The 23,827-nt window shown below is 42.3% G+C and overlaps 1 protein-coding gene and 2 long non-coding RNA genes across 7 annotated transcripts in view; 1 reads left to right on the top strand and 2 right to left on the bottom strand.

Moving 5' to 3' along the window:
* The window catches only part of LOC309540931, a 55,383-nt gene that overhangs the window by 12,157 nt on the left and 19,399 nt on the right, over window positions 1-23,827 (bottom strand). For both annotated transcript variants that reach the window (XR_014223532.1, XR_014223533.1), the window contains exon 3: window positions 22,804-22,878. This is a non-coding gene — a long non-coding RNA (uncharacterized lncRNA). The remainder of the gene's footprint in view (window positions 1-22,803; window positions 22,879-23,827) is intronic.
* Window positions 8,417-23,827, top strand: part of RHOH (ras homolog family member H) — a 24,752-nt gene continuing 9,341 nt past the window's right edge. Inside the window, exons 1-3 of one of the 4 annotated variants that reach the window (XM_082238312.1) lie at window positions 8,417-11,093; window positions 12,332-13,518; window positions 16,431-16,508. The gene's annotated coding sequence lies outside the window, so the exon portion shown is untranslated. Of the gene's footprint in view, window positions 13,519-16,430; window positions 16,509-23,827 lie in introns of all 4 variants that reach the window. The other 3 variants (XM_082238310.1, XM_082238311.1, XM_082238313.1) reach the window with 3 other exon arrangements.
* LOC309540950 lies at window positions 13,630-18,923 on the bottom strand. The gene is made up of 2 exons (XR_014223566.1): window positions 18,858-18,923; window positions 13,630-16,897 (listed from the first exon to the last, which is right to left on the bottom strand). It is a non-coding gene; the product is annotated as an uncharacterized lncRNA (long non-coding RNA).

The following is a 23,827-nucleotide window of genomic DNA, read 5'->3' as shown; positions in this document are numbered from 1 at the left end:
TCGGTTTTCAATTCAAAACAGTAAAGAGCGACAGAACATTGTCAAGAGATCCGAGAAATCAAGGGGTGGAGGAAGGAGCGGAAGAGGAAAATCTGTCAGGACCGCAACACAAGATTAATTTGCTTTTAAATAAGAAACTTAAGAAATATGTACATAAAGGCATTCATTGTATTTGCAAAGCACGGGGATGCAGAATGAAAGGTAAAATGTGGTTTGTATGCTCAATTAGGAGACTAACCATTTCCATTTAAAATCCGGGGGGGGGGGGGATATTGCATGTTTCATTGTTAACAAAAGCAATAAGATAGTACAATATCAATGCAAAATTGTCCTTGCTTTGTCCCCTAGCCACTTGGAGTTTATAAGTTAATTTTTTCCAGAAGGGATATTTCCTACACTTTGGTATACCAAGTTTGTACGTTCACCAATGTCTAGCCATAATCGCTCTTGCCACTTTTGGTAGTTATGACACTAACTCTTTGCAGTGTAGGGTGTAGTTTTCATCTTCAAAATAGTTAAGCAGAGCTAGCTGGGGAGATGGGGAAAGCTCTTTGCCTATAATTTTACTGATTTCCTGAAATACTTCAATCCAGAAAGTTTGGGCCTTTCCATATTGCCACCAAAGATGGAGGCAAGTCTCCACTGAAACCCCACCAGTATCTCAACGAGAAAGAGATATCTGACGGCTTACAAGGTGTCATAGACCATTTGTGTATTAACGTTAACTCCTTGTTTCTTGGCGAGATTGATTTTAAAGGAAGACAACTCCATAATTTGGTCTCCTGTTCTTCCATCAGAGATGAACTCAAGAGCTTTTCTCCACATCGGCTTGATTCCGTTTAAACTGCTTGAATGTGGGACTTAATTAGTTGCTTATCAGTCAATGCTTAAAAGAACATGAGAACTTAGAGGAAAACAGAAGTAACCGTTCAGAGGAAGGAGACAGGAAGGTGATAGTCCAAATTGCTCCACTTCCTCACAGTGCTGATGCAATAAGGTCTCCGGTGAAATATTTCCAAGCTAATTTTATTTGCATCTTCACATACTGCTACTTTTTCTTGTTTGGTTTGTTCACCTGTATGTTTCTGGGCACAATTGCCTGATCATGACCTATAAAGTCCTACATAGCTTAGGTCCAAGCTATCTGAAAATCTGTAATCCCTCATACAATTTTCTGTTTTACAATTTAAAACACTCATTTTACATCCTTAAGATATCAGTGACTTCCCTTCTTCTCTTTCCATGGTTCATTTTACATATCATAAATCCCTGCACATTTTACAAAAACAATACCATACAGTATTCCATTATTGCATCCATCAAAACTTGTTTACACTGTTGAATTTATCTTAATGCTGCCAGTGTTTTCATCGGTACACAATTATTTCCCATATATTCAATAAACGTTTTTTAATCTTCTTTAGACATATGTTCTTGTTCTCTTATTCTATATGTTAAGTCTGCAAGTTGTGCCTATTTTGTCAACTTAAGTTGCCATTCTTCTTTGGTTGGGACCTCGCTCATTTTCCATTTTTGGGCTAACAAAATACGGGCAGCCATAGTGGCATACATAAATAACCTTTTTTGACACCTGTGAACTTCAGTCTGAGAGGGGGCCTTTTCAGTGGCAGCTGCCAGACTTTGCCACTCCCTCCCTGGAGAAGCCAGGCTGGGTCTCTCCTTGCTGCTCTTTGACCGACAGGTGGAAACTTTTCTGTTTCAACCGGCTTTTGGGAACCGACTGCTTTTAATGAAAGGGCTGGTGCTTTGCTGTTTTCATTGTAACCATCTGTATGGTTTTAATAGATTTTAATACATTTTATCTCACAGATAAGATAAATGCATGTGGACAGGTCTTTCAATGGCTACTAGCTAACTGAAGCTTACATAGAATCGTAGAGTTGGAAGAGACCACAAGGGCCATCGAGTCCAACCCCCTGCCAAGCAGGAAACACCATCAGAGCACTCCTGACATATGGTTGTCAAGCCTCTGCTTAAAGACCTCCAAAGTAGGAGACTCCACCACACTCCTTGGCAGCAAATTCCACTGGCGAACAGCTCTTACTGTCAGGAAGTTCTTCCTAATGTTTAGGTGGAATCTTCTTTCTTGTAGTTTGGATCCATTGCTCTGTGTCGCTTCTCTGGAGCAGCAGAAAACAACCTTTATCCCTCCTCTATATGACATCCTTTTATATATTTGAACATGGCTATCATATCACCCCTTAACCTCCTCTTCTCCAGGCTAAACATGCCCAGCTCCCTTAGCCGTTCCTCATAAGGCATCATTTCCAGACCTTTGACCATTTTGGTTGCCCTCCTCTGGACACGTTCCAGTTTGTCAGTGTCCTTCTTGAACTGTGGTGTCCAGAACTGGACACAGTACTCCAGGTGAGGTCTGACCAGAGCAGAATACAGTGGTACTATTACTTCCCTTGATCTAGATGCTATACTCCTATTGATGCAGCCCAGAATTGCATTGGCTTTTTTAGCTGCCGCGTCACACTGTTGGCTCATGTCAAGTTTGTGGTCAACCAAGACTCCTAGATCCTTCTCACATGTACTGCTCTCAAGCCAGGTGTCACCCATCTTGTATTTGTGCCTCTCATTTTTTTTGCCCAAGTGCAATACTTTACATTTCTCCCTGTTAAAGTTCATCTTGTTTGTTTTGGCCCAGTTCTCTAATCTGTCAAGGTCATTTTGAAGTGTGATCCTGTCCTCTGGGGTGTTAGCCACCCCTCCCAGTTTGGTGTCATCTGCAAATTTGATCAGGATGCCCTTGAGTCCATCATCCAAGTTGTTGATAAAGATGTTGAATAAGACCGGGCCCAAGACAGAACCCTGTGGCACCCCACTAGTCACTCTTCTCCAGGATGAAGAGGAACCATTGATGAGCACCCTTTGTGTTCGATCAGTCAGCCAGTTACAAATCCACTGAGTGGTAGCATAGTCAAGACCGCATTTTACCAGCTTCTTTACAAGAATATCATGGGGCACCTTGTCGAATGCCTTGCTGAAATCAAGGTAGGCTACATCCACTGCGTTCCCTTCATCTACCAGGCTTGTAATTCTGTCAAAAACGAGATCAGGTTAGTCTGACATGACTTATCTTTCAGAAATCCATGCTGACTATTGGTGACCACAGCATTCCTTTCTAGGTGCTCACAGACTGTTTGCTTAATGATCTGCTCCAGAATCTTCCCTGGTATTGATGTCAGACTGACTGGGCGATAATTATTTGGGTCCTCTCTTTTCCCCTTTTTGAAAATAGGGACAACATTTGCCCTCCTCCATTCTGCCGGGACTTCGCCTGTTCTCCAGGAATTCTCAAAGATGACTGCCAGTGGTTCTGAGATCACACCTGCCAGTTCTTTTAATACTCTTGGATGCAGTTCATCTGGCCCTGGAGACTTGAATACATCTAAACTAGCCAAGTATTCTTGTACTATCTCCTTAGTTATTCTGGACTGTGTTTCCTCTGCTGAATCATTTGCTCCAAATTCTTCAGGTCGGGCATTGTTTTCTTTATCGGAGAAGACTGAGTCAAAGAAGGCATTGAGGAGTTCAGCCCTTTCTGTGTCCCCAGTTTGAATTTCACCATCTTCTCCTCTGAGTGACCCCACTGTTTCTTTGTTCTTTCTTTTGCTACGAACATACCCATAAAAGCCTTTTTTGTTGCTTTTAACCTCTCTAGCAAGCCTGAGTTCATTCTGTGCTTTAGCTTTTCTGACATGTGCTGGCTATTTGTTTGAATTCCTCTTTGGTGGTTTCCCCCCTTTTCCATTTTTTGTACACATCCTTTTTAAATCTTAATTCAGTTAAAAGTTCTTTAGATAGCCACCCTGGCTTCTTTAGGCACCTTCCATGTTTCCGTCTCATTGGTATTGCCTGAAGTTGTGCTTTTACTATCTCCCTCTTAACAAACTCCCAGCCATCATGAACTCCCTTTCCTTTTAGTATTACTGTCCATGGGATCTCACCCAGCACTTCCCTAAGTTTTATGAAGTCGGCTTTCTTAAAGTCAAGAAATTGAGTCCTAGTATGCTTGGCTGCTCCTTTCCGCTGTATAGTAAACTTCAGAAGAGCATGATCACTCGCGCCTAATGATCCTTCCACTTCTACCCCACTAACCAGGTCATCAACATTGGTTAGGACCAGATCTAAAATGGCTGTTCCTCTTGTTGCTTCTCCCACTTTCTGGACAATGAAGTTGTCTGCATGGCCAGTGAGGAATCTGTTTGACCTTATGCTCTTGGCTGAGTTTGACATCCAACAAATATCCGGGTAATTGAAGTCCCCCATTACTACTATCTCCCTTCCTTTTGCATGCTTGGCCATCTGTTCCAGGAAGGCATCATCTATGTCCTCCGTTTGGCTTGGGGATCTATAGTAAACTCCCACAATGAGGTCTCTGTTATTCTTCTCTCCCTTAATTTTGACCCAAATGCTCTCACTTTGGCTTTGAGGTTCTAAATCTTGGATCTCTTCACAGGTATACACATCCCTGACATATAATGCCACTCCTCCTCCTTTCTTGTCTGGTCTGTTTCTCTGAAATAGATTGTATCCCTCCATTATTACATTCCAATCGTGGGACTTATCCCACCAGGTTTCAGTGATGCCTATTATGTCATATTTAGTTTGCTGTACCAAGAGCTCAACCTCATCTTGTTTATTTCCCATGCTTTGCGCATTAGTGTACAGACATTGAAGTCCATTAATCATTCCCCCGTGTCTCTTATTTAAGGATTTTTTCCTCCCACCACTAGGTCTGCGTGCTGTTTGCTCCATTTGGTCTATGACATTTGGATGATCATCTTCATCAATTGATAGACTCCTACCTTCAGGAGCACTGTCTCCCTCCCCCACATTAGTCAATTTAAAGCCCTCCTGATGAGGTTTTTGAGATTTTTGGCAAAAAACATTTCTCCCAACTGTTGTGAGGTGCAGCCCATCGCTTGCCAGAAGTCCATCTTCAAGAAACTGCAGTCCGTGATCTAAGAATCCAAACTGTTCCTGTTTATACCATTTGCAAAGCCAGCTGTTCACTTCCACTATTTTCCCCTCTCTCCCTGGGCCACGTTGTTCAACTGGGAGGACAGATGAGATGACAATTTGTGCATTTAATTGCTTCAATTTCCTGCCCAGAGCCTCGTAGTCTCTTTTGATCTTCTGGAGGCTATTGCTTGCAGTGTCATTGGTTCCCACATGAACCAAGAGGAAGGGGTATTTGTCAGTGGGTTTTATGATTCCTTGCAGTCGTTCAGTTACATCTTGGATCTTAGCCCTGGGGAGACAGCACACCTCCCGAGACATCTTGTCAGGCCCACAGATCACTGTTTCTGTTCCCCTCAGTAGGGAATCCCCTATCACCACTACACGCCTCCTCTTAGGTTTGGTCGGGGTTCTTCCGTGAGCTGTCCGTTCCAAGGTCGCCTGCACATTCCCTGAGGACTGACTTTGCTGCTCGTCTTCATATACCTGATCGACTGTAATGAGGGAGAGATCCTCAAATGGAGTCTGTTCTTCGTCTTCCATGCTAGGGGAGAGGACTTCAAAGCGATTATGTATTTCTAAACAATCAGAGCGAACCCTGGGCCTCCTACTTCTTTGAGTCATGTTTCTCCATATATCTGGCTCCTGTGTTGGTGAACTAACCTCCTTCTCAGGGGAGTCCCCTGTCTCCTCCTTGGTGGAGACGGTGTGCTCTGTTGCTTCCAAGAAGACCTCCAGCTCTCTAATTCTTTGGAGCGTAGCTACACGTTCCTCCAGTTGCTGGACTTTGTCTTCTAAGAGGGCAATCAACATACAATTGCTGCAGGTAAAGCTGCCTTACCGAAGAAGAAGAAGAAGAAGAAGAAGAAGAAGAAGAAGAAGAAGAAGAAGAATTTATACCTCGCCCATCTGGCTGGGCTTCCCCAGCCACTCTGGGCGGCTTCCAACAAAATATTAAAATACAGTAATGCATCAAACGTTAAAAGCTTCCCTAAACAGGGCTGCCTTCAGATGTATTCTAAAAGTCTGGTAGTTGTTGTTCTCTTTGACATCTGGTGGGAGGGCATTCCACAGGGCGGGTGCCACTACCAAGAAGGCCCTCTGCCTGGTTCCCTGTAACTTGGCTTCTCTCAGTAAGGGAACCGCCAGAAGGCCTTCAGCGCTGGAACTCAGTGTCCGGGTAGAACAATGGGGGTGGAGACGCTCCTTCAGATATACTGGACCGAAGCCATAGCAAATGCATAGCAAATGCTTGCAAATATATACTGGTGGGAGAGAGCAGTTGTATTTGTGTTGTGTTTGAGGGCTTCCTAGAGTCACCTGGCTGACCACTAATGGAAAGAGGACATGACACCAGATGGTTCTTTGGTTTGATCCAACCAAGCTCCTGTGTTCGAATGCTGCTCTTATGACCTTATGGTTAAAAGCTCTTGCAATTAGGGTGACTTCCATCTTCTGCTACATTTTTAGCCATAGCCAGAGAAGATAAAAGCAGTAAGGGATGCAAATCAACCGCCCCTCAACTTGTATTGACATGGAACATCTCAAGCGTGTCACAGGCGCACGATCAGCGCACTAACCACAAGTAAATAACTTCTAACAGGGAAAGCTATTTGAGTCTTGGAACTTGATTTGCATCTTGATTTGCCAAACATATATATATTAATTATTATTTATAATTTTCAAATTTATACATTTCACTAATTTTACAATTACATAGTCTCCCACTCTGCCAGTCCTCAAACATTCTCCACTCTTTCACTCAGTGATAATGGTGGGAAGTATGATGGAGAAATGTGCTAAGAGGAAGGTACACTTGGCAAACCCTCACCATGATCAACTCCTGCCCAGAAACCTATGTCCCCACTGTGGAAGGACGTGTGGATCGAGAATTGGCCTCCATAGTCACTTACAGACTCACTGTTAAGATTGTGTTCATGGAAGACAATCTTACTAAGCTACAAGTGTTTGCCAAACAGAAGATGGATGATAGATGATAGATAAATGATAGACAGATAGATAGATATGCCTTATAAGATGCAGTACATACAAGATACAATATATATATATAGAGAGAGGAGTGCTAGATTTTTGAATGAAGTCTAAGCTTTCACTATACACTATATTTTATATTTTACAAAATGGTGGGGCATGTACATACCCTCTCTCTATGCACATATTATTATATATCCACCAGTACTTATTCACACAGGTAAGTAGGTAAAAGGTAAGGGACCCTGGACGGTTAAGTCCAGTCAAAGGCGACTATGGGGTTGCAGTGCTCATCTTGCTTTCAGGCCGAGGGAGCCGGCGTTTGTCCACAGACAGCTTTCCAGGTCATGTGGCCAGCATGACTAAACCGCATCTGGCACAACGGAACACCATGATGGAAACCAGAATGCATGGAAACACCGTTCACCTTCCCACCACAGTGGTACCTATTTATCTAATTGCACTGGTATGCTTTCAAATTGCTAGGTTGGCAGGAGGTGGAACAGAGCAACGGGAGCTCACCCTATTGAGTGTATTCAAACCGCCAACCTTATGATCCACAAGCCCAAGAGGATCAGTGGTTTAGACCACAGTATATGTCCTACCTACCTATATAATCAAAGTGATCAGGAATGAATCATAGAATCTTAGAGTTGGAAGGGACTCCAAAGGTTATCCAGTCCAGCCCCCTGCAATGCAGGAATCTCAGCTCAAGCATCCATGACAGATGGCCATCCAACCACTGTTCAAAAACCTCCAAGGAAGGATAGTTCACCACCTCTCGTGGGAGTCTGTTCCACTGCTGAACAGCTCTTACTGTCAGAAAGCTTTTCCGAATGTTTAGTCGGAATCTCCTTTCTTGCAACTTGAAGCCACTGGTTCGAGTCCTATCCTCCAGAGCCACAGAAAACAAGCTTGCTCCAACTTCCATGTGACAACCCTTAAGATATTTGAAGATGGCGATCATATCTCCTCTTGGTCTCCTCTTTTCCAGAGGAGAATGAAGCAAACCCAGCTCCTTCAAGTGCTCCTCATGAGGCTTGGTTTCCAGACCCTTGTTCATCTTGGTTGCCCTCCTCTGCGCATGTTCCAGCTTGCCAAAGTCCTTCTGAAATTGTGGTGTCCAAATTTGGACACAGTATTCAAAGTGTGGGCTACGGCAGAATAAAAAAGTAAAGGGACCCCTGACCATTAGGTCCAGTCGTGGCTGACTCTGGGGTTGCAGCGCTCATCTCGCTTTATTGGTTGAGGGAGCAAGCGTACAGCTTCGGGTCATGAAGCCAGCATGACTAAGCCGCTTCTGGCGAACCAGAGCAGCGCACGGAAACGCCGTTTACCTTCCCGCCGGAGCGGCACCTATTTCTCTACTCGCACTTTGATGTGCTTTCGAACTGCTAGGTGGGCAGGAGCTGGGACTGAGAAACGGGACTTTACCCCATTGCGGGGATTCGAACCACCAACCTTCTGATCGTCAAGTCCTAGGCTCTGTGGTTTATCCCACAGTGCCACCTGCGTCCCTAAGGCTGAATAGAGTAGTACTATTACTTCCCTTGATCTGGACACTATACTTCTGTTGATGCTGCCTAGAATAGTGTTAGCCTTTTTTGCTGCTGCATCACACTGTTGACTCATGTTAAGCTTGTGGTCCACCAAGACCCCTAGACCCGTTTCACATGTACTGCTAGTAAGCCAGGTGTCCCCCATCCTATATTTCTGCATCTGGTTCTTCCTGGCTAAGTGCAGAACCTTACATTTGTCCCTATTGAAATCCATTTTGTTAGCTTACGCCCAGTTCTCCAATCTGTTAAGGTCATTTTGGATTCTGATTCTGGCTGTAGGCACATAACTGTTGTTTCAGACAAAGGTTCTACCCATGGTTGTGATAAGTGTGTGAGCTCAAGGTGTGCGTATGTCCCCCACAACTTGCAGAACAGGGATGGGAAACCTATGGCTCTCTAGAAGTTGTTGGACTCACAACGCCCATCATTGCCAGCCAGCAGAGCCAACGGTAAGGATGATGGGTGTTGTAGTCAAAAAACATCTGGGAGATCACAGGTTCCCTATCCCCTTTGTTGCATTTGTACATTTCGTGGTACAGTTATGAATTGACCTTTTGTTTCTGTTCAAACACTGCTCAATGGTTTTCACTGCAGAACTGACACCTGCGTTTATCCTCACCGGCATTCTTCACCGAAATAATTGGTTTCTGCAATTCGCAGATGTTATGACTCAGACTGGCTTAAAAAGCTGTCAACATCTGATCCGTTAAGTGTTAATTATTCTCACTGGAGCCAGATGTTCTTCTCTGTTGCACATAAACATAGAAAAATAGCAACCAATAACAGCTGCACTGCTCTGATATGGTAAAATATTATTTACTGAATTTATATACCGCCCCATACCCGGAGGTCTTCAAAATATAAACACAAACTAGTATCCTGCGCTTTGCCCTGATGCGATGTAGAGGTCTCTTGGATATTCATGCTGTTCCAGTTATTTTTATGTCAGCGGAAGCAGCAGATCTGCACATGTGAAGAGTCTGGTTGTTAATATTAATTAATTAATCTAGTTCAATCCCCTGCAATGCAGGAATTTTTCACCCAACACGGGACTTGAAGCCGCAACCCTGAGATTAAGAATCTCATGCTCTAACACTGGGTTAAGCATATCTGCAAAAGTTGGTCCTACAAGTCTCGGGAAAAGCCAACAATCTCATAAGGATCTTTCACATTCTGATAACTGGTCATGAGGAAGTGACCAAAGGTAGAGAATCCTAAGTTACAAATCTTTTGCCCCAAGTGCAGAGCTGTACAGAAACAACCTGCCTTTCCCACATCCATCGGGTCCAAAATCAGCTAAACACCAATACGGAATATAATATTTCTACTATCTTTTCCAAACGTATACAGTGGTACCTCGAGTTAAGTACTTAATTCGTTCTGGAGGTCCGTTCTTAACCTAAAACTGTTCTTAACCTGAAGCACCATTTTAGCTAATGGGGCCTCCCGCGCCGCTGCTGCCTGATTTCTGTTCTTATCCTGAAGCAAAGTTCTTAACCCAAGGTACTATTTATTTCTGGGTTAGCGGAGTCTGTAACTTGAAGCGTCTGTAACCCGAGGTACCACTGTACAAACCCAGAACCTCCAAGTGTCCCTATTTTCTAGGGACGTCCCTGATTTAGAGAAGCCATCCCAGTTTCTGATTTGATCCCGGAATGTCCCACTTTTCCTTAGGACACCCCTATTTTCATCAGAGAAATGTCGGAGGCTATGCAGTTATCCGACCCCCAAGCCGCCTGAAGGCAACCCTGTATAGGGAAGACTTTTTGATTGTTTTATGATGCTTTTGTATATGTTGCAAGCTGCCCAGAGTGGCTGGGGCAACCCAATGAGATGGGCCGGGAATAAATAGTAAAATTATCATTATGCAATGGGACGCTATATTTCAAAAAGTAAAAACCAGGACACCCCGAAAGTTGCTGAGCTTTCTTTAGGAAGACCCCAACATTCTTGAGCTTTTTTACAAAAATGCCCCCCAAAAAACTCCAGCGATTTTTCTATTGATTTGCCTAAGATCCAGGACAAAGCACCACCTTTCGGAAATCCCCCCAGGACTTCAATGCTCCTTTGAAATCCTGTTAATGTGTGAGGAAATCTGGACATATGGCAGCCCTAAGAGAGAGCAATGGAGGGATGTGTGAGAAAACTGATTGCCTCCAGATCTGGCTTTTCCTTCCCCCGCCTTTGTGCCTCTTAGAGTATTCAGGTTGTCTTGATCTTCTAAACCCACAGCGAAACCCACACAGGCAGAGCTGAGAAGCCCTCAGGAAACTGACACAAACTCAGCTGCTGACTTATCTCTCTCTCCTCCTTCGCCCTTCCCTTCACACCAGTTTCTTCTCTACTGAAGCTAGTAAAGGGCGCTGGTGCTTATCTGAAAATTAAGACGGCCGCATTGGCTTCTTTTTTGCTGTTTGAAATGGTCAATCATTGCAAAACCATGACTGCAAGGGGAATGGAGAAGGGGCCCTAATTTTTAATTATTGCCTTCCTAAGAACACTGCTGGTTGCCAAAGTTTACAAGTGACCCTGTTTATCATCCTGAATCTGGTAAGTAGGTTCTTTCTTTCTTTCTTTCTTTCTTTCTTTCTTTCTTTCTTTCTTTCTTTCTTTCTGAAGGTTTATCTACCCACTTTCATTGCTGATTATTAAGGATATTTCCAAGCACTCCCGCTGAACGTCTCCACCTCCATCGTTCAGCCCGGACACTGAGGTCCACTTCTGGCGGTTCCCTCACTACGAGAAGCCAAGTTACAGGGAACTAGACAGAGGGCCTTCTCAGCAGTGGCGCCCTCCCTGTGGCATGGCCTCCCATCAGATGTCAGGGAGATAAAGAATTGCACAACTTTTAGAAAGCATCAGGGAAGTTTTTAATGTCTGACATTTTGTTATTTTTTATATTTTGCTGGAAGCTGCCCAGAGTGGCTGGGGAAACCTAGCCAGATGGGTAGGGTATCAACAATAAAATCATTATTATCATTATTATTATCATTATCATTACAGTGGTACCTCAGGTTAAGAACTTAATTTGTTCCAGAGGTCCGTTCTTAACCTGAAACTGTTCTCAACCTGAAGCACCACTTTAGCTAATGGGGCCTCCTGCTGCTGCTGTGCCGCTGGAGCATGATTTCTGTTCTCATCCTGAAGCAAAGTTCTTAACCTGAAGCACTATTTCTGGGTTAGCGGAGTCTGTAACCTGATGCGTATGGAACCTGAAGCGTATGGAACCCGAGGTACCACTGGATAAGGAAGCTGCTTTATATTGAATCAGACGCTTGGCAGAAACTTTCCAGAATTCTCTCTCAAGCCAGGTTCTCACCTGGAGATGCTAAGGACTGAACCCAGCGATTTCTGCATACAAAGCAAACACGCTTAACACCGCTCTTCCCCAGCAGGGGATGAGGACTAAAGGGTTGGGCCAAATGCTTTGAGGGAAAGGTGAATTCGGAGTGGAGATCTGAAGAGAGAGAGATAGCATTGTGCTGGTTTTTGGGGAAGCAGTTCCAAGAAGAAGGGACAGGATGGGAGAAAGGATGGAGTCATTTGAGGGTGTAGGAGAAGGGGCCTTCTGACTGCTCAGAGTGGTGGAGCCGCAAGAGCAATGGGGCCCCATGAATGGGACATGTGTGGTCAACTAGCACCGATTCAAAACTATCACTATTTCAGAATAAACTTCAGCCGTAGTTCATGAGGTTTAGACACGCTACAGCCTTTCCTATACCGTTGAGTGTTGCTTGGCTAACCTTTAGGGATTCCACACTGACCCTCCAAGTGTCCCTATTTTCCAGGGACAGTTCCGGATTTACAGAAGCCATCCCAATTTCTGATTTGATCCTGGAATGTCCCGCTTCTCCTTAGGATGTCCCTATTTTCATCAGAGAAATGGTGGAGGGTATGGAGTTATGAGGCCAATGAGATAATTATACAGCATTTAGAAGACATCTGAAGGCAGCCCTGTATAGGGAAGTTTTAAAATGTTGTGTTATGTTTTATATATGCTGGAAGCTGCCCAGAGTGGCTGGAGCAACCTAGTCAGATGGCTAGCTATGATGATGATGATGATGATGGAATAGGACATTCCTATTTTCATTGGAGAAATGTTGTGAGGTTATGCAGCGAAAGAGATGCGAAGCCAAATATACCAGCAGTAGAGGGCACAATCTCATCCCAGTGATTTCAATGGAAGATAGTTAAATATATGTTTATCTGCCCCTTTGAAATTAAAAGACTTTGCGGCCACTTAACTCATTGGATAAAGCACACGCATGCATCCATACCATATATTTGCCAGCTCAAGTTTATGCATTTGTTGTTGTGGGTCCAACTCAATTAAACTCAGAAATCAGGCAGGCACTGCCCTGTTGTTTCAGACGCCAGGTTAAGATGGTTTTATTTCAGGAGATTTTTGCACCCTGAATTTTGTTCTTATGGTGTATTTTCCAGTGTTCTAATGTGGGTTTTTATTTTTACGTATCATATGTTTTTATTTTCATAACTCACTCCGAGTCCTGCAAAAGCCTTCTTTGGAATCAATAGTAACACTGCGGAAAGAGCAATCTCAATCGGGATATTTTGTCCTAAATTCAGATCGTGTTTAGAATACATGCAGAAATAGATTCATCTTAGGGGGTAAAAGAAGCCGAGGAAGGCAATCAATAGCTGATCTTATTTTGGATCCTGAAACGTTTGGGAGGAAAGATCAGGGAGGGATACGATGTCAAACGTGCCACGCAGAATAACCGTGAATAAACAGGCAAAGAAAGAAAAATGTTCCCCTCTGCCGCCATGTATAAAACAATCTAAATGATGAGAGGCCCTGCTACAGAATTAGGAGTGTAAAGCTGAAATCATCAGTCGGCTTCTGTGCATCTAAATCCATGTTAGATTGTAGCCTGGAGATTTTCACAGGTTACATGACTCTAATCTTGTCTACTTAGAAGTGAGCCCTACTAAATTCAGTGGGGCTTGCTCCCAGGTAAACGAGTTTAGAAATCCTGTCTTGTTCTGTAAGTACTTACAGTTAATAGTTCTAACAAACATGCTAGCATTTACTGTATTATTAGGATGTATTATTAAAGTTTGGGGCTTTTAAAAAAGGTGTATATTTCTCTGAAATGAAACCTGGTCCATAGAAGTGACAGTGATACACCATCTTCTTTTCTTCCAATTTGTACAATGAAATGCCATCGATTTAAATGGGAGAAAGTTAAGAATGCACTTGAATATTTCACTGAAACCAATGAGATTTGAAGTTGCTCAATGTGATCCTGTCCTTATCTCCTGATGAGCCGGTTCTTAAAAGATGAGTCGATGGTCATGATCCATAACTTAAGGATACAGCTGATGCCAATTTTTTAGCATCCACTGATGGGAGGCGGGAAAAGGCAATATTTGAAAGGAAGGCTCCCTAGTAAATTGGCTGAATGCTCTGTTCTAAAAGGCTGCCAGCACAATTATTATTTTTCTTTCTAGCGTTGCCACACTTCGCCCCTATATTTTATAAAGTGTGTGTGATATGTGCACATATACAAACATGGCTGAAGTTCCAGATTCTTCTCTGAATCAAACAAGTTGATAACGTACAGAATACTAAGCAATGTGCTTTGAGAATCTGACTATCAGTGGTCATTTTAAAAGACGCCACCAGACCTTACAAGGGAAAGATGATTGCCGTCAGATACATTTTGTATCAAAAACCCAAGGACTGGGAAATCAACGTGCCATTCCAAACTTTGGACCACAGTTTGCAGTGCTTTTTACACAGTCCATAAACCAGTGCAGTTAGGTGCATGAGCCTTAAGCCCGCAGAAATCACTTATTTGTGAGAAAGAAAGGGGTCTACTGTCTCTTGCAGACCCTCCAAATGTCCCTATTTTCTAGGGACATTCCTGATTTAGAGAAGCCGTCCTGGTTTCTGATTTCATCCCAGAATGTCCCGCTTTTCCTTAGGATGTCTCTATTTTAATTTGAGAAATGTTGGAGGATATGGAATTATCTGACCCCCAAGCTGCCTGAAGGCAATGGTGTATAGGGAAGTTTTTTTCTTAATGTTTAACGTTTTATTATGTTTTTATATATGTTGGAAGTCGCCCAGAGCGCTGGGGCAACCCAATAAGATGTGTGGGGTATAGATAGTAAAATTTTCATGATGGAATGGGACTTCCCCATTTTCACTGGAGAAATTTTGGAGGGTATGCAGAGGTCCAGAGGAGCTCAGGCCACTTGCTGCTTTTGAGGCCCCTTGGCATAATAACAACTAAAAATGACAACACAGAAAAGCAAAATAAGGAACCAAAAATGATGTGGGGACACTTGGAGGGTCTGCCTCTGAGGAGGACTGAGGATTCATGCTTCTTCTACAGAATATGCATTTTCATCTAAGCTGCTCCCCACAGATTCTGTTAGATTGGGGCACACACAGGTTGGGAAACGAAGATATACCAGGGAGCCCAGGTGGTTATAGACATGGTGTCAAATACGTGTAGCGGCCTGATTGAAAAACAGGTGGGTTTGGCTAGCAGAATATGGATGCACAGCACCATAGGTCAGTGCTGTTTTTTTAAAGGCGGAATTGACATCCGGGAGAATCTCCAAAAGATGACCCCTTTTCCTGGATCTTTTTACGGCCATTTTGTAAAAGAAGCTCGACAACAACTCCGGGTTTTCCTTAAAAAGCTCAACAATTTTGGGGTGTCTTGGCCTTTTACACCAAGCTCATTTCCTTCTGCCTAGTGACCACACAATTCAAAAGCATCTGGTGTGATGTCAGTGTGGCATAGCTGTGAGTCTAGAGGCGCCATTTGCCCTATCTATGATGGTTTCTCTTCCTTTTCCTAAAGAGGAGTCAGAGAAGCAATACAGGCCCATTGCGGACAGCTCAGTCTCTGAGTGCATCTGCAGATTATAGGTTAGGTTCTCTGAATCTTGCATCCCACAAGTACAATAGGAATATATCCTAAATGTGTTTATACACCTGTACCTACTGATTTATAATATGTCCTGGAACTGCTGCAAACGTCAGGTTCAAACTTCATAATCTGGAAACATACGGGTGTACCAGTAAATGACCCGAAAATGGCTACAGAGGTATGATTTTGCAATGTGGAAATCAAACAGATGAGCTGTGCATCTGAGCTGTACATATGGCAAAGCTCCTAGGAGCTTTCCCATCATTCACACACCCTGGGCTTGCCTCAGATTAATCCACGCACTGTAACCTTTTGGACAACTGCTTCTTTCCATTTTCAGTACATAGGTTACCATATTTTTACCAGGTCTCACTTATGCGCCTTTAAAAACAGCTCTAAAAGCAGAAATTTATCAGGCGGCGGTTTCCCCACAATCAATCTCCAGACCAAAAAACCCCCAAAACTCCTTCACCTCTTACATTTCTATGTGTCAGGCACTTCTTAAATGCACATGAACAATATCAGAAAAAAAGAGATGAAAATCTTAGGCCAAACTAAACATGACTTTGACCGTGCAGTTTGGTTTCGCATAGATTATTTTGGTTTAACAAAGAACTGCTTCAGGGGACCCCTGAGCCAGAGTAGGTCCATTGATGCTTTCCTCCAGTTGCAATGCCAGGCAATTCAGATTAGGACGGAAGTGAGGAAAAGGGTTAAGGACCACCAACCCTCACCCCAATCCAGTTTCCCCCCTCTTCACCTCTGGTTATTATATAACTAACTAAAACCGCTGCACAAAGCCTGTCCCACAAACTTCATGTCTCGCCTGACGCCTAGTAGAGAATGAAATGGTTGTGATTAAAGTCTACGTTAACATTCTCCTCCCATAGACCCAGAAATTACTGTTTTCATAAGATTGCTCCGTAAAAGAGAATGTCATTCTGCTAAGTGACCCGGTTTTTTTTAATTTTTGTTTTAGGGTAGGGGGAAGGAAGGAGTATTTCAAGAAGCCGTTTTGATCCAAAGCAGTCACTCTGGAAGACAGGTGTAGAGGAAGGTAAGGAGAACTGTGAACTGCGCTCACAAAGCAGGCATCTGAGGGGGTTGCTTCTTGCCTGTGGAAGTCCAGTGTACCATAAATTTATCAGGCTTTCGGAGGTTGTATTTAACTCCAGTCAGATTAAATCAAATAAACAAGGAATATTTGGTGTTCATGTTGGAGGGGATGCCAGAAAACAGGGAATTGTGTTCATATGTGGTGGGGGTGTAATTATGTACATTTCTTTTTTTACAAAAGGGTGTTTAAGGAGATAGCAGAAATCACTGGGTTAATCCTGACCAAAAGTACAGAGGTAGCAATATTATCCATTTCCGATGGGGTGAAAGGTTCTCAGGCTATGAAGGGCTTGCTCACAAATTTATTGACAGCTGCATGAATTATGATAGCTGGAAGTGGAAGGGGCAAGCAGAATATAAAACGGAAGAATGGTATAAAGAGGTGTGGGATAGAGCTATTAATGATGATGATGATGATAATAATAATATTTATACCCCGCCCTCCCCAGCCAAGACCAGGCTCAGGGCGGCTAACAACCAATAATAAAAACAAGTTGATTAAAATACAATTTAAAAGATTAAGATACAACATTAAAACATTTGGGTGCAATCTCTTCATAGGAGGAGAAAGGAAAAAGAGGGGGAAGGAATAAAACTGATTCCAAGCCAAAGGCGAGGTGGAACAACTCTGTGTTACAGGCCCTGCAGAAAGAAATCAGATCCCGCAGGGCCCTGGTCTCATGGGACAGAGCAAAATTAACATGTTTATTAATGATAAATTAACTCGTGCCATTAAGGTAATGTGCAATAAGGAATATGCAGGAGAAATGATGAGATATGGAGGGTGTTTATAGAATCTGTACTGATAAAACGGAAAGGGGCCAAACCATCGCAAGAGGTGTTTACATCTTGGGAGCTTGGATAGTTACAGTGGAATGGTCTCGGTGGTGGGGTGCAAATTTTTATTCTTATCTATTTATGGTTATTACTTTGTCGAACTAAAATTATAAATTTTTTTATCAGGCTTTAAGATGGATTGATGTGAACAATGCAGCGTGACCACCTTTCATTGCTGTTTTTAGTTAAAAGCAGCTGGGCAAGTGTGGGTGGCTCTGAGTTTGCTTTCAGCGCCCCAGGGAGTGGGTTAGCTCTTTCCACATGTCATTTCCCTGACCTGGTCCCGCATCCTGAAGCCATTGTTGCAGATTTGTGGGTTGAAGATGTGCTGCAGCTACTAATAGCGGTTTATACGTATGCATGTGTTCAGCTAGGGGTGCCATTTGCCCAGATATTTTATTATTTCTTTCTTTTATTTGGACCATTTATATACCGCTCGTAGTTAGACAAAGCTCTTTAAGCGGTTTACAACACAGGTTAAAACATCTTAAATAAACAGCAAAGACCGAAACAAAAAGGAGAGGATATCTGTAAAACTTAAAATAAACAGAGCATCCTCGTCAGTATAAAAATAAACATTGCCACAGAAAAATCAGCTGCAAAAAAATGCAAGGAAAATCCATGGTAAAGGACTAAATCCAAGTAATGATCAGGAAGAAAAATAATTAAAAATGGAAATGAGCTAAAAAGCATACATTTCACCTTAAAAAACACACAAAAACCTGATTCACAACGAAGCAAAAGAAAATGTACAGCACTTGTATAGATTTCCCATAGATCAGTGCTGTTTCAAATATACTCTAAATGGTAATCTGACCAGTGCAGGGCTGCCATATGAGTGTTTGTAAAAACTTTTGGTGTTTCCTAAGAAAAAAGCTCAACAATATTGGGGTGTTACTTTTTGAAATATGGCAGTAGTAGTAGTAGTAGTAGTAGTAGTAGTAGTAATAATAATAATAATAATTTATTATTATTATTATTATTATTATTATTATTATTATTAATACCCCACCCACCTACCCCAGCCACTCTAGGCAACCCTAGGACTTGTCCACAATTGAGCAAAAAGTAAACCGCATCACCATTTGTCCTGGACTTTTTACCCTTAACTGCAGGGTTTTTCCGACTCTGGTCAGATTAGACTTCCCAAGGATTTTTTATTTATTTTTATTTTTAAACCTCTGCATTTAAAGGGGGAAAGACTTTTCGGAGTACAATCTGGAGTCTAGGCAGGGAAATGAATATTGTTTTATTACCTTTAGAGCCAAAGATGCTACTACCGAGTTATTTAAAGGGATTACAATGAAGGATGCTGACTTGGAAATGATTGTTAACCTCCTTTTCAGTGTCAGGATCTGTATAGCAGCAAATTGGAGGTGAAATTTCACTCCATCAATTCTTGGAATGATGTAATAGAAAATGGAATATAGCAATACTCTTTAAATTAACTTACCGAAGAAGGAGTAACAAACAGCAATCAAGTAAGTTTGGTAAAAGATGGGTTTTAATTAGGATGCTCCGGAATAAAAGAAGCAGGACAGCGTTCAGCTTTATGCTCCCTTTGCTGTATAAGTTGTAACGCATGTGCTTAAAAGGTACAAAATCTTACAGCCAAAGGTCTTGGGCTGAGCACACAGTTTACAGTATGAAGACCATTTTTAGGCAAGTGCTGAAGCTGAAATCCGTCTTTTTCTTTCATTCAAGGGAATGATACACCCTGACTTTCATTTGAGTGGTTTGAAGAGTTGGGGAACCACTCCATAAACATTAAAATTCAGGGTTCTGCTTCGCTTCCCAGTTTAATTACTCAGAAATAGCAATGGATTCTTTTGTTTGTTTATTCATTTTCCAAATTTGTATACAGCTTCATTGTTAAAAACCTCTGAGTAAAATATGTATCAAAATGATCAATCAAAGTCAGAAGTTGAAACAGGCTGACCTAAAAAATCCGAATTATACATAAAACCAGTACTTTGATAATTGCATAAGGTAAACACACATACATACGTTTAGTGCTTTTTTCTGGGGGGTACGCAGGGGTACACATACCCCTAAACATTTGTGAATCTTTGTACTTTTGTCCATTTACTGTATTTATTTCCCCAATTTGAACTATAAAATGGTGATTTTCTTGAGTCAAAATGAGAGTACCCCTAAATAATTTTTGAAAGAAAAAAAGCACTGCATAAAACCAGTAGTCAAATGTGTGTGAGAGAGAGAGAAAGAGAGAAGAAAATGGCCTATCAAAATGCCTGTCAACCTTTACATATTTTTCCCGCTCTTGTACTGACTGCATGGCGGGTTGTTCCAACTTCTGAGAGACTTTGCAGCCTCCCTACTTTTATTGTGCAAGTCTTTTCTAACTTGTTGAAACAGTGGTGGTGTTCATTGCACATTGGAAGCTATTAGAAAAGGCTGCTGTGAAAACTTTAGTGAACCTGTTTGCTGCGGACTAGAATCCTCAGGTCCACAGTCAGATTACCGATGCAGGGGGGAAATATGAGGGGAAGCAGTGACGCGAGTCTTGGGCAAGTCTGAAGCTTCTCACTGGCCTTTTTATTTTAAGCTGAAGCTGTGGAACGAAAGTCAGAACTAACAATGGAAGGAAAAAAGCGGTTAAATAGTACTAATGCACCATGTCCATGAATGCACAAGTAAAACGGGGCTTCCTTTCCCTATACAGACTTACCTGTCATTGCTGTTCATTGTTGCTACGTATTAATTTCATACATGACCTAATCATTAGCCTTTCTAAGTGGTGTGCATAAAAATAAACCTTGCAGAAAACCAACACTGGGAAAATTCTTCCTATAAACCAGACAGAGAACAAATACTAGCTTAATGGGTTCACAGGTACAAGAAAGCCTTTACTTGAAGGTTCAGCAAGGGGGGTGCCTGCCTAATCTCTCTTTTTAAAAAATAAAATAAAAATTATTTGGTTTTTCAGATTAAAGTTTTACAATCATATATCCAACACACAAAAACAAGATTCCAAAGAATCTCCTGGACTTCCCCCTTCCCTTTGTGGGTATTATTGTTAATCTTTTCCTCCTGCATCTTTTTTAATAATCCAATTATTTTACCTCTCCATTGTGTCCAAAATTCACCATTAAACTATAAGTGTTATTCCAATCCTACTAACAATTTTAACTGTTTACAATGGTTTTTAAAGATAAGTTAGAAAATTTCCCCCATTCCTTATGAAGATTTTGGTTTTTTCTGATTTCTGATTCTTCTGGTCATTTTAGCCATTTTGGCATAATCCATCAATTTAATCTGCTATCATTTTTTCTGGTCGGGACTTTACCTTCTTTCCATGTGCCTGCCTGATCTGTTGTGAGGGACTTCCTCGGGCTACGGCCCTGAATGCACGAACTTACAGGCAAACACTAAAAGCAGCTAAAAAGGGCTTTAAGAGCAGCCCAAATGGCAGCGGCTGACAATAGGTTTAAACCAGGGGTCAGCAAACTTTTTCAACAGGAGGCCGGTCCACTGTCCCTCAGACCTTGTGGGGGGCCAGACTATATTTTGAAAAAAATATATGAACGAATTCATATGCCCCACAAATAACCCAGAGATGCATTTTAAATAAAAGGACACATTCTACTCATGTAAAAACACGCTGATTCCCGGACCATCCGCGGGCCAGATTTCAAATGGTTTAAATGATGTGATGCGAAATTAGCACCTGTGGCAAGCAGGGGTGTGGGGTGAAATTTTGCATAGGGGGACAGTTAGGGCCAGAGCTGTCAGCTTGCAAGGGCAAATTGGGCGTTGATGTGCGCATGAGCATCGTGAGCCTCTGACGGGATGCCAGAGCCCTCTTGCTTCCTTCTCAAAGGTGGGTGGGCTATGGGATTGTGGCAGGATGGCTCTTGGACCCATCAGAGCATCGTCCCAAGCTGGGCAGAAGCTTCCTGGATTTTGGGACGGAGGCTCCAGGGGAACATTTAGGGGACTGGCCTAGCCCCCCTAGACCACACACCACTGGTGGCAAGGGACTCTTTTCATTCATCTGGAAAAGCCGACCGTGACAAAAACGTCTTCCAGAAAGTAGAGACTGTGGGAATCTGTCAAATCTCAGACAGGGATGCTTTTCTGCAGGCTAGGGGCAGCCACTGTTCTGAGTTACTGTGGAGCAGGATTCTGGTATTATGAAGAGTTTAATGAGAAACTTTCTTGCAGAGTGCAGTGACCTACCGGGTAATATAGGGGAGAGCTTATCTTCTTTAGAGTCCATTCTTTTGGGATCTAAACCTTGTTATATATATATAAATGGTAAAGGGACCCCGACCATTAAGTCCAGTCGCGGACGACTCTGGGGCTGCGGCACTCATCTTGCTTTACTGGCCGAGGGAGCTGGTGTACAGCTTCCGGGTTATGACCAAGCCGCTTCTGGCGAACCAGAGCAGTGCATGGAAACGCCATTTACTTTCCCGCCGGAGCAGTACCTATTTATCTACTTGTACTTTGACGTGCTTTCGAACTGCTAGGTTGGCAGGAGCAGGGACCGAGCAACGGGAGTGTGTGTGTGTACACACACACACACACACACACACACACTTGTGTTCCATTGCTAGTTTATTTTTGTTTTGGGTTGCCAAAAAGTGAAAATCCGTACACAAATGCTGTTGAGGATTTTTTTTGCAAAAATTGCCAAAGAATCAACACTTCTGATGTGTGTTTTCCTGGACATTATTGACACTTTCCCAAAATTACAACAATATAAAAAAAATCATAGTATATCCAGCTAAAGGCAGGGCGTACAAAACCTAAATGTATTAAATGACAACCTTTGTTTTAGGATATAATTAAACAACAAACTCATATCCGTTAATACCAATGTAGCTGTTTAACAGTCCTCCAGAGAATCCTGGAATGCTCCTGGAATGCATCAGAGTAGATTTTTCTTTTGCACAGTCAGTCTTTACAACTGATCCTTAGCTCCACCTTCAGTCCCTCCTGGCAGAACCAGAGGATTGTTGTGGCCAATCTACACAATTTGAAGAGCTGAGACAGTGCCGGATTCTCTCAAACCACCTCCTTCCTTTTTTCTCAGAGGCTTTTTTCTCACATTTCCTATTTAACACGAAAGCATGAGCATGGGAGCCCACAAAGGTCCCCAGCTAGTATACCTTCCTCTGTTACTGCTGCTTTTGTGCTGTACGTAAAATTGCATTGACACACAATGACCCTTTGCTATGATATGGCTGTAATAAAATTGCAGTCAGGCAAACTTACGAATTCTGAGCTTTTAAAAAGCACAACATTTATGTAATTTTTTAAAACCATGCAAATAATATAAGCAAAGGGTGCAAAATAAACGCCCAAATTAATTGTGCTAAGAAACCTTTAGAAATGCAGAGGCAAGTCTTAAAACTTTAAAAAGTAACGCTTACGTTGCTGCATGAGCTTTCAAAGGCAGATGCATCAAGTCGATAGTGAAGATGTTCCAGAGAGTTCACTGCATTGCTCTGTGGAAGCAAAAAAAGAAAAGAAAAGAAAAAGCAGGGCATCTTATATCACTTTAAAGGCTAACACTTTTATTATGCAATTATTGTTGGTTTTAAAAAATATATAATCCTGCTCTTCAGCCAAATCTCTAAAAAGAAATGAAAGAGAAACACAGTCCCTGCCTTCAACTTTATAACCTAAAAAAACATACAACACAAACAGAAAATGCATACCCTCCAACATTTCTCCACTGAAAATAGGCTGCTCTGGTTTCACCAGAAGCGGCTTAGTCATGCTGGCCACATGACCAGGAAAAACTGTCTGCGGAAGCAGACAAACGCCGGCTCCCTCGGCTTGTAAAGTGAGATGAACGCCGCAACCCCAGAGTGGACTTAACTGTCAGGGGTCCTTTACCTTTTTACCTACTCCACAACAACAACAACAACTTTTATATCCTGCTCATCTGACTGGGTTGCCCCAGCCACCCAGAAAGTAGGTGATGACAAACACGAAACGACTGAATTACAGTTCCGTTGTAAAATCAATGGATTTTATCACACTGCCTGTGCTAGTTGGATTACCAATGCCACAATATCTGTGCTATCAACACCTGTTTTTTTTTTTTTTTTAATAAAGTCCACTGTTAATAGGGTAAATCGTATTATTAACAGTGGCCAGTCCCAGGAAACAGTTCTTAATAACACAGACATCCTACCACTGTTGTCAATTAACACAGGTGGTACAAATTTTGACCTCACCAGAAAGAGGAAGACAAAGATATAGTTGGATATACGTTTCTACATGTGTGTGAATGTGATATACAAACACACAAACATACACATGGGGGGGGGGACTTTAAACAGTGAGTCCAAAAGGAAATGAGCTACAGAAATATACAGATAGTGGTCATCACCTGCAACTCAGGTTAACACTTCGTGAATCTGTTTATATGTAGTCTAGAAATATATT

The sequence above is a fragment of the Podarcis vaucheri genome (assembly GCF_965113315.1).
Source record: "Podarcis vaucheri genome assembly, chromosome: 9".
NCBI lineage: Eukaryota > Metazoa > Chordata > Lepidosauria > Squamata > Lacertidae > Podarcis > Podarcis vaucheri.
The sequence above is the reverse complement of the archived record's forward strand: the minus strand, read 5'-3'. Positions and strand labels throughout refer to the sequence as shown.